This window comes from Cupressus sempervirens, chromosome 7, assembly GCF_028749045.1.
Source record: "Cupressus sempervirens isolate cs-2001-9-10 chromosome 7, ASM2874904v1, whole genome shotgun sequence".
Classification (NCBI taxonomy): domain Eukaryota; kingdom Viridiplantae; phylum Streptophyta; class Pinopsida; order Cupressales; family Cupressaceae; genus Cupressus; species Cupressus sempervirens.
In genome coordinates, this window is record NC_143124.1 from 379,220,128 (window position 1) to 379,232,047 (window position 11,920).

At 34.8% G+C, this 11,920-nt stretch overlaps 1 pseudogene; it reads right to left on the reverse strand.

Moving 5' to 3' along the window:
- Nucleotides 1-10,438: 10,438 nt before the first annotated feature.
- Nucleotides 10,439-11,332, reverse strand: LOC149547049 (aldehyde oxidase GLOX pseudogene; annotated as a pseudogene).
- Between the last annotated feature and the right edge of the window lie 588 nt (nucleotides 11,333-11,920).

Sequence of the window (11,920 nt, forward strand, 5' to 3'; positions counted from 1 at the left end):
ACATTCAAGTACACATGTTGATGCATATATGTCTATTTATTATGATGACATATCTTATTTTCTGTTATATGGTAACAAAGTCAATTCCTAGGTATTTTATAATTTGTCTCTTCTCCCATATGTAAAGAACGTTTATTTCCTATAAATATTTTAATCAAACATAGATTTTTTAAAATGAGAAAGAATATTTCAAAAACCTTTAATAAGTCTAGACTTAAATTTCATAACAACACTTTGGGAAAAGGATACTAATTGCAAAAGGTATATTTCAAATGGTGTTGAAGGATGCAATGAAGTATCAAATAGTTTGATCAATGAGCTAATATGCTTTTATAAGATTGAAATCTAGTATATATTATCATAGTCTCTTTTCAACCTATAGTTTAAAGTCACTAACTATAGTTTGTGTAGTTACATGATGTATAGTAAAATAATATTTATTCAAGTATTAGCTGTCACTCAATATTGTGTTAAATTATGATCTTAACTACAAATTATACTAATATATTTTTTGTTCTATTGTAATTAAAATTGACATTCTTTATGATACAATTGGATAAAACTCAACCAATTTTCCTCTTCAAAATAAAACTTATATACGATGCATAGAAAAAAAATTAATTATGTGTGTGTGCACATCTAGACACTCAAGTGCACATGTTGATACACTCCCATTTCTCATAATAAACTATCTAATCTTATATTACACTATAACAAAGTCAATCCCTATATCTCTTACACTTAGTTTATTTTCCTATTTGTAAACTATGAATAAATTGGATTGAATAAACAACTTTAGAAAAAAGAATGGATATTTCAAAATTTCTAATAATTATTAGCACAAATGAGAGATCTTTTTAAAATTTTAAGAGATCTTAATCTATAAACAAGGTCTATTCTTTGAGGTTTTAATTTTGATGCCAAATAATGACAATAGAAAGATCTTTAATAATTGGAATGTCTAGAAAAAATGGGCCCTTGGGGGAAAAATGATTAAAATAAATTTTATTGCAGTTTTGGAAAGCTCACTATTTTTAGTAGGGGTTACTTCTTTTCAAGTAGGTCTAAATAACAAAAAAATTAATGTGCACCTCTTCTAATTTCAATTTATTTCTATGCTCGTCTTAAGTATTTTTCACCATGTCAATTTTCTAACCTTGTTTTTGTTTTTTGTTTTGGACTAACATCTATGAAGCTTATTGTGGATGCTAAAGAAATAGATCTATTTCTAAGGTAATGCTAAAAAAAATTACAATTATTGTCAAAGGTGCACACTCTCAAACTATTTATCAGAGGTTACTTTTTCTCTTCTTTTCTAGCCAAATAGGGGTGCTTTGCTTCTGATTGGGGAAGTTCATTCAGGTTCCTACTGATTATAACTACCTACCAAATCAGAGATCATAATCATTTGTAGGCAAATTTTGAATACATGGATAAAAGTTGTAAGATATTTCCTCAAAAGCTTTCCTACACTTATCTAAAATATTTTTTTAGATAATTCCTACACTAATTCTAACCAATCCTCTTTTAATTCTCCTTCTCAAAATTATTATTTTTTCAAACTTTCTCAAAAATATCCTTTCTCAAATTCTTAATAGTATCTAACAATTTTAAATTTTACTACTCCAATTTCATCAATTCATCATTCAATACATCTTTAAATCACAAATCAAAATTTTAATCTCTTTCTTTACCCTTTTTCCTAGATTTCTTATTGTTCATTAAATAATTTATTTACACAAATGCATTAGCTCTACTAGTGGGAACTATTCTTGGAATGAAATAGATCTCCTTTAATATTTATGAATCTTCAATATTCCCATGAAAAATAAAAGCATTGATATCATTTTCTTGTACCCCTATTTTCCAATACTACCTATGATCTTTTCTCTCCCAAAAATTTAAAACTCTTTATTGGATCCTTTTCAATACTTACTTTCTCTTCTACAATATTCTTTAAATCAAAATCATCTTGTTTCAACAACCTTCAATTTTAAATGTTAATCACAGTCTCTAATTTTGACGTATTCTCTTTGATGACAACAAATATGGACAATTCTATTAAATTTGAAACTCCAAACTCAACATTCCTCCTTGCATCATGGATGAGGATATCCTCCACCATGTGCTCTACCTTCTTTATTTTGACAATGGACACATCAAACAATTTGGTTTCTCTTTTTATCTCAACTATCTACCAAAACATATTTCTTTGAGACTTTTTAGAGACCCTTGATTTCTTTTGACTACTTTACACAACACATCTAGATTTTCCCTAAATTTTCTTCTTCCATAGTTCTTCAAACCCGATAATTTATTCAAATTGCCTCTAGAATAATCCAATGCCCATGCTCTTGTATTTGGTAGGTCCCAATCTTGATGCTTTGATACCATTTGTATAAAATCTAAAACATGGAACAAATTAAGAAAAAACAAAGAAAATAGAGAACAAAAATTCTTAACACACAAACACTATTTGATTTTTATTCATATTACAAATCTATTAAATAATTCCTAAGTTAAAAGATATTTTACAATCATTGTAGGCTATGACACAAACAACCCAAATACCATGGATATAATTCTGTCTAAAAAATGTGTTCTCTAAAAGTGGGTAGTAAATAGAGGGTTTTTTCCTTCATGCGTTTGGCATATAAAGTCAACAGACATATTTTCTAGTTACCAGTTCAAACTAGTTGACTAATTACAAAAACCAATGGTAACATGCAATCTGAAATTACAAGCTATGACCAAAGTAGCTACACCCATTAAAACCTACATATTACAATAGTGATCTACACATTAGCTTGGGATGCATGGCATTGAAGATGAGTTGAAATATCAACTTTGTCAATAAGGTGGGGTAGTTGATGTTGTGTGATATTTTGGAAAATAGATTTAATGTGGACATCATATTAAGAAACTAATTGGCAATGAAAAAATATACTTTTAAATATTTAATCAAAGGTCCATGGCATAGTGATTTAATAGGTTTTCAAGAACATGGTTTGTGTAATAATACATAGACATTTTGTATAAGCTTAATTTTATACAAATAGGCATGAGTGGCTATTGAGTCCATGCCTTATACAATCTTTTTATTTTTGAGTAAGATTAAATATTAAGACACTCTCATTATTGTACATGTGACTAGAGGAAGCATGAATTGAGATGTGTGGGTATATCTTCTACGTTCTATTACATAAAGAGCCTCATTTAAATATTCCCACCATTTTCTTAGCTGATTCTACTCCAAAGGTCATATTTTAAATTTAATATAAATTTGTATTTTTGTAATTGTAGTATAGACCTATTGTTTTAGCCTTACAATCATATTGTAATCCATTGCTTCTACATTTAACTTTAAGTTGTGTAATTTTGAAGATTACATGTATATTAATACAATCTTTTACTTCTCATGCTTAAATTCATTAAATCAAACATTGCTAAGTGTAAGAATTTGCCTAAGGGAAAAATTCACCCAGGAACTAAGAACTCAAACACAAGCACAATTCTAGACTAAAAATGGATATGATCGATTAATTAAAGTATGTCCTAATACATTACTCTATTCAGTATATGATGTGCAAACACACTAGGAGTGCCTATATAGAAAGGCCTCTCAGGAAGCACCTAGAATGTCTCTAGAAGGAACTAGGAGATAAGATAAGCATCATGACAACTAAGCACATGCCTTATCCAACATTCTAGATGAGTGGATAAGAATGACAAGGTTGTAGACACCATGTGCTTAATTAGAGTGCTAACTCCTATGTTGTAGACATGAAAACTCACAAGAGTACGCATACTCCTAGGTGGTTAATAAATAAATAATAAAAATATGCATTAACCTAAGTAAACTTAAGTAAGTGTAAATAGTAGATATGTATATACACCAACACCCCCCCTTAAGTGCAACTTAGGGGAATGCCCTTAAGCTTACAAGAACTAGGATGAAATGCATGATGAGTCCTAGGTACTAGACCATGTTAGGTACCCATGTACAAATGATATGAAAATCTCTCATAAAGCAGAGAAAGAGGGAAAACCTCATGGGAAAAAACCTCCCCCAAAAAAAGAGATGAAAAGGGATGCATGGATGGATGGAATAATCAAGACCCCCCCATTATGACATACATCAAGTATATACAAGAGAGAAAAGGAGAAGGACAAAACCCCTAAGAGGAAAAAGTCCCTGACAAAAAGGAGAAGGAGATGAGGTAGTTCCCCCTCGCCACAAAAAAGTAGTGTGCTGATCAGTGAAAAATGCTCCAACGTAGAAGCTAATCCATGACCTTTGAATGATGTTCCTCCCCTTTGGAAGAAACAAATGCAAGGGTACAAAGGAGATGTGTCCCCTATATGAAGAAGAAATCTCTAAGATAAACGATGTCTCTGAAACCTATTCAAGTGTCCCTATGTCCATGCTGATGATGGCTTCTTCCAAAACTACTGAGAAGAAGTTTAGAACCTATTTTAAAAAAAAATAGTCTTCTCAAATGACAAAGAGACCTCCTATAGATGTTGTACATAAGTATCCACAACCACGCCAACCTGTGAAGATTGATCATGTAGAGAATGGACATGAGGGTCAGAGTGGGCCCTCACAACAATTGTAGAAGGATCATCCTCAATAAAGAGAAGCAATAAATCATCATGGAAGTCTTCCAAATCAGTTGTGTGTGACTCCACGAATAGAGCTAAAATGTTAGTCAAGAAGTCATCACTTGAGGCTAGAAGACCATGTGTACCCTACTGTGCTGAAGTACATGAATCTATCACTATGGTAATGAATGAATTATTCACCTTGAGGAGAAAATGAATATTTTTAATAGTGTCTCCCAAATCTTCAATGTGAGACTCCATGAACAGGCCTACAAGGGCAGAAAGGAAGTTGTTGCATGAAGGTAGAGTAGGAAGACATAAAGGGTCCTACTACACTGAATTTGAAGCATCTATGGTTGTAACAAGATTAGTAGGAGCAATAAGAGTTGGAGGTGTGATCTCATCTAAAGAGGAGTTAGCTGCAACTAGAGGTAAAAGATCTTCTGGGAATGAAGGAATGGTTGGATCTCCATAGTACTCCTAAAGATACATCTAAAAAACATCTAGATTAGATGACTTAATGTCAGACATTGTATCCAAAATTTTATCAACCATAAAGAGAAAGAGAGTACACCAAATGATAATACTCTTGTCAGGATGATACTCAAGATCTGGCACATATGGCAGTGCATTGTGTTGACTGAGATATTTGACAACAAGTTGACTCCATTCCTGATAGTTTTCTGGGGTCAAGTAAATCAAATTTTCCTCTTCCATGATGGACTAATGAATAAAACCTCCAAAGAATCAAGAATAATGAATCAAAGAACCCCCCCTAATGTATAATTTAGGCACTTGATAGCCACTTGCCAATTTAGGGCCTATTTATGAATGAAGTATTTCTATCCACAAAATCTATAATCTTATTTTAGATCTAAAAAGTAGACAAAAAAATGTACTTTCAAAAAAAATAGAACCTGATTTGGAGTCCAGATGAGCTCGTACTAAGCATTTTAAGTGGCAAAATTTGGGATTTGCAAGTTGCAGAAAAAATTAGGAATAGAGATCTCAAACCACCTGCACCAATGTGTAGATCAAAAAATTCTACCCTAAAACAAAAAAAAATTCTCACAAAAAGGAGTCTGTATGAGGGAGATATTGCTATTTGAAAATCGTTGCTACTATTATTTTTTCTGAATTGCCATCATTATGCCTCCAACAATCAAATGGCTCTAGATTTTGCCTTAGGTGTCCGATTTGGATTAAACAAAATCTGATTTGGGGGTTTTTGGACCTTTTGAATGTGATGCAAAAATTTGATTTGCACTAGCAAGCTCCAGTCTTCACCTGCAAATAATCTCTCCTATGACCCTATGGCCAAAAAAAAAAAAAAATGGAAAATAATGCAGATCTGAAAAAAATGTAGAGATGTAGATGAAAAAATGCAAATCTAAAAATTAAATGTACATATCTAAAATGATCATACCAATGCTACAAATTGGTCCTTCAAGTGTCGGTTTGCAAAAAAAATTTGCCTCACAATCGACTTTGGCCTAGGGTAGGTAACTTTATAGCCAATTTTCACCGAATCAACATTCTAGACACAATGGCAAGATCAGATCTAGCTCTAGACACTCCCAGTTTTTGTGATACTCCAGATTTGGGCTATGGTGCTAAAGCAAGAAGATGGCCTCAAATAGCTATGTGATGAGAAAATCTCCAATCTCTGATACCATGTAAGAATTTGGTATAGCTCTGATACTATGTAAGAATTTGCCCAAGGGCAAAATTCACCTAGGAACTAAGAACTCAAACACAAGCACAATTGTAGAGTAAAAATGGATATGATCAATTAATAGAGTATTTCCTAATACATTGCTCTATTCAGTATATGATGTGCAAACACACTAGGAGTGCCTATATATAAATGCCTCTCATGAAGCACCTAGAATGTCTCTAGAAGGAACTAGGAGATAAGATAAGCATCATGAAAACTAAGCACATGCCTTATCCAACATTCTAGATGAGTGGATAAGAATGACAAGGTTGTAGACACCATGTGCTTAATTAGAGTGCTAACTCCTATGTTGTAGACATGACAACTCACAAGAGTACACATAGTCCTAGGTGGTTAATAAATAAATAATAAAAATATGCATTAACCTAAGTAAACTTAAGTAAGTGTAAATAGTAAATACGTATTTACACCAACACTAAGGCCTCTATGTCTTTATTCTTATTGATTATATTGGTAGTAAGATGAAAAGTTCCCTAAATTGAGAACAAGAGCTCTGGGAAAGCTTGAGTCCCTTTCTTGAGCAATGGTTTGTTATGGGAGGCAAGTGGTAGTTGTCATTGCACAACACATACTATGATGTGTTAACAACTCAATTTACAATAGTGTGACAAATCATCTCAATTACTGCACAATGGTGCTAACAACAAGAAGTTGAATAATATTAATTTAGATGGATTTATACATGACATAGGATTTGAGAAGTGTTTTGGCTTATTCTATTGTGGTGATATTCAATGGCTCAAGCATGAGGCTTACTTTCGAGCACCATATGAAGATGTCTTTGGTTTTGAATTAGCGTGAGTTAACTTTTCCTTTAACTAACTTTTCAATTTCCTATAATAATTAAACTAGAATGTTGTTTATTATTTTGAATTCAATTAAGAATAAATCATTTATTATTTTCTCAAGAGATGTTTTTATTTAGAAACTAAATAAATAGCATGGTCAAATCATTAATAATATTTATAAAAGATGAAGAATAGAAGAACAATATAATAAGACAAAAGAAAATGAAAAATATTATGTTAACAAAATTTAGGAACAAAAATAATAAATATATGAAATCATTTTTTTATATTCCATCTCAATTATTTTTATTTTTCAAATTAAAAATTTAAAATGGTATATAAATAAATTCAAAACTTACTAATAATTTATTTAAAATTTGAAAATAGTCAAAGACTCCAATGGTGAAGTTGAAAGGCTCACAATGAGCCCCCAACATCTAAAAGAGATGAGGGTTGAACCTTCCAAAAAAAATTGAAAATAATATTTTTAAATTAAAATAAAAAATAGTAGCTTATTGATTTTTACTTCATTTTAAATTATTTTTACTTACTCTTCTACAAAATTATTTATCTTAATTATTAACAAAAAACAAAATAATTACTACAATTTGACCTACAAATCCTTATGTTGTATAATGAAAAAATTATATATTTATTAACAATTACAACTAATAATATTAATTAAAAGTTTGATTGAACTTAGTATACTAATATTATCATTGAGATAATATATTTTGAACCATTTCATTTCTAAATAAGAGTGAGTTTACCCACCCCCAAAATGTGGGCAGGACTTTTACAATTAAAAAAGAAGAAGTTTGAATTAAAAGTCAAGGAAGACAAATGAATGGGGCATTTTAGAAGAATAAAAAAATTAGAACTTTTTCCAAACATTTTCAAATTAGTACATAAAGCATATTGAGCACAGAGATAGATGAAAAGAGTTGTGGATCTGAAAAGGAGTTAAAAAGCAATGGAGGGGCCAGACTTGCTTTAGTATTCTCTAATTTTTTTGTTCAAATTGGGGATGAATGAAATTTTAGACACTACCTATATTTATGTGAGTGGCTTAATCGACACACTCGAACCATTGACTAATAGTGGTTAGGAGTAGGCCCAACCACTTTCAACCAATACCATGAGACCAATGCACAACAATGACCCCAAGCTATTAATTAAGAGTGGTTGGGTCCACTCCTAGCCACTATTAGTCAATGGTTCTAGTGTGTGGGTTAAGCCTAGTTGTATTTACGTTCTATTGTAAATTTCATCTTGAAAAAATGGCCAAGTGAAGAACAATCTCTTGCTTCACCATTCATTGTCACTTCTAGAAAATGACAACTGTTACTTGTGAAGTATTTGGATTCCAACTGGTTGTTGAAAGTTTGGCAGAATCCACCAACACAAGACATCACACAAAGCATCATAGGTTACGGCGTGCCAAAACACATAATAATATGCCATTATCAGAGACATTTAGCTAGAAAAATTTGACTTGTTGTTTTGAGAGTATGTCCAAGTTGATGCCAACAATGGATAACTTAAACATCACACATTAAGTTTTGATTCCTAAAATAAAAGTCTTAAAAAACCAAATTTGACTTAGTGTGTGATGTTTAAGTATGATCATGCAAGAGAGGAGCAATTGAAAAAAGACTGAAACTTTTTCAAAAATTAAGAAGATATTATATTTTAAATATTTTTTTAATTAAAAAATAAATATACCCCTAGGAAAATGCAAAATTGCCAATCCAAAAAGAAGAATTAAAGACCGAAAAACTAATTTAAAAATAAGAAATATATGGTTATAAAAATTAATTAAGTGAAGCAAGTATTAGTTCCCTACCTTTTTACAATTACAGATATATGTTCATTGTGGTAACATATACAAAACATGTAAGATGCCAAATTGAAACATAAAAGTATACATTGTATATTAATGTATTAAGATGTACTCGAAATCAAGCATGCCATGCAGAGAGGAATTGTGGAAGCCTCATGAAGTACATTCACAGAAAGAATTGTCATGCTTCATCATTTGTTTTATTAAAGGGTTGCCATACATCAAGTGGAGGAAACATCCATCAAGACTCATATGATATGTAATGGAAGGATTGTTGAGGATTGATCAAGCTTTGGTGGATGCTGGGGATCTGCAAATGCTTGAGTTGCAGATCTAAAATACGTATGCAGATCTCACCTATCTGTATAATAGTCAAGGGACCAAAACCCCTCAAAAACCCTATAAATCTACAAAAACCCAACTCGAAAGCTAAGGAAGATAGGAGAGATAATCAGGCTAGAGACGTCTGGTGAAGGCACAATCTTTTCTTATTGTCATGGAGACAAAGAAGATTCTGTTCATCTGCATACTACATATTACTAAATAGGAAAATAAAATGGTACACAAAGATGAAAGTTTAGTGGGTTTACCTTAATTTGAATGAGGATGTCTCTTGTTGTCTACAAATCAATCAACCTTGGAGTCCTCTGCCACAATAGCAAAAGAGCAAAATTAACTCACCCAAATGAATGATATTTCGTTTACCCCCAAACTGCAATTTAATCCTTCTTAAAAATCAAAGAGTTGTCATTATAACAAACCAAAAATGACACATCTGCATTTGCTCTGACCTACACAAGCGGGTATAAAACTAGAGGGAACAAATAAAACCAAAGGGAACAAAACCCTACATCTCGATCGACGAAGCCATGAAACAAAGCTACAATAGTTCGAGCGCCCAAAAAAATGAGCGAGCTTCACGGACTTGAATTTTTTTAGTTTTTAACAAAGTAAAAATGTGGAATAGGAATAAGTATTCCAATTCCACCTATTTGAGTGGAATTGAAATACTCTATTTTTTTTGCATAAAATGGAATACGTATTCCCATTGTATGCCTATTCCTAATTCCTACCCACTACACCCAAATGAAGAATTCGGTGATTTCAGGAATAGACAGATGCCTATTCCAATTGTATTCCACTTGCCAAATGGGCCCTTAGGGTCATAGATCTATGTTAGTTGTGGTATCATATACAAAATATGTAAGATGCCAAATTGAAATATAAAATTATACGTGGTATATTAATGTATTCAGATGTATTCGAAATCAAGCGCGCCAAGCAAAGAGGAATTGTGGAAGCCTCATGAAGCACATTCATAGAAAGAATCATTATGCTCATCATTTGTTTTATTAAAGGGTTGCCATACATGTTATCTTTGCATTATGCACAGTTGCACTGTTATTAGAGAATGGAATACCACATTCTATTCGGTGCATGGTGGCAATTTTAGGAGAAGTGGAGCTACTGGCCAGTGCTGGGGATCTCGCTGTTGATAACAAAGAACATGTAGTACCTGGGAGGAGCGGCGACGGCCGTGGGGGGAGCGGTGACAGTAGAGGAGTAGACTATGGTGGAGTTTGGGGCGGCGACAGGTGTGGATGCAAAGAGGGAGAGCATCCTCTGGCTCATGGAGGTGGTGTGGGTGGTGAAGGGTGGGGCGCAAAGGTTGAACTTTAGCCCGTTGCTGTTGGTAAGACCGTAGGCGATGGAGAAGGTGACGGTGAAGGTGGCACCATAGGCGACATTGGGAGTAGGGGCAGAGAAGTTGATGATCTTGGGGCAGAGGACGGTGTAGACGCTCTCTAGATAGTAAGGACTGTAGGAGTCCACGTGCAGCTCCATGGGGAATTGCACTCCGGTGAACTTGTAGTCGAAGTGGGGGTTGGAGCCACCGGCCATAACTCTGCCGTCAGGTAGCACGTTGGCAGTGGAGTGGTACATTCGGGCGATAGCAGTGGCGGCGAGAACGTACCAACGCTGCTGGGTGGCAGGGAGGCTGTGCCTGTAGAGGTAGGGAGTGAAGACGGGTGTGTCGGCCATGTCCCACCCTGCCACGCCCCTCGTCGCTCCATTGATGATGAGAATCTCGCCGTTGGGGAGAATGAGTATATCCGACATGGTCCTTGGCCTGGGCATGTCCTCCATGCTCCACGAGGGGTTGGCGTCTGTGATGACCATTCTTCCACAGCTGTGCAGGGTGGCCGTGAAGTTGCCAGCCTTGGCGGCGGCGTAGCCATCGTCGGGGCAGCCACCACAGACGAGGATTTCCACCTTGGGAAACCCGTCAGAGGCAGAGAGCGGCAGCATCACGGAGGACCCCGTGGAAGGGTAGTTCTGCGGGCCATTGTCTCGCATCATGGGGAATGTCTTGAGCACGACATTGTTCTTGTAGTCGAGGATAATGGAGTCTTTGTTGGCAAAGATGAAGAGGTTGCCGTTGGAGGAGAGATGGAGGAAGGGGTATAGGTTGTTCTCCACTGAGGACTTGGTTTGGGTCTGGGTGAGGAAGGGCAAGTTGTAAGTTCCCTCCCTTGCCTTCCTGGGAACGAACTCGTAGTTAAACACGGCCGTGCCCCCGATGATGATGATGTAGTTGTCGGGAAGGATCTAGTTGGTGGCGTACCAGCAATTGTTGAGAAGCTTGACAGGTGTAGAGTTATCCCAGTCGCAGGAGGCATCAGAGCAAGGAACAAAGTAGTGGATATCTGTGGCTCCGTCCCACCACTCGCCAGTCTGAAAAGGGTATCGTTGGTAGCGAAAGCACCAGAGGAGCACCAGGTGTCGGTGAAGATCATGAGTGGCCTGATGGTGTTGGTGGCGATGTTGTACTCAATGGAGTGAGCGTAACAGTCATGGGTCAGGTACTGGTCCTACGGATTGTCATGGCACGTCCCATTCGCTAGCAGCAGCTGTGACGGCCCGAAGTTGGTCCTGTTGAACATG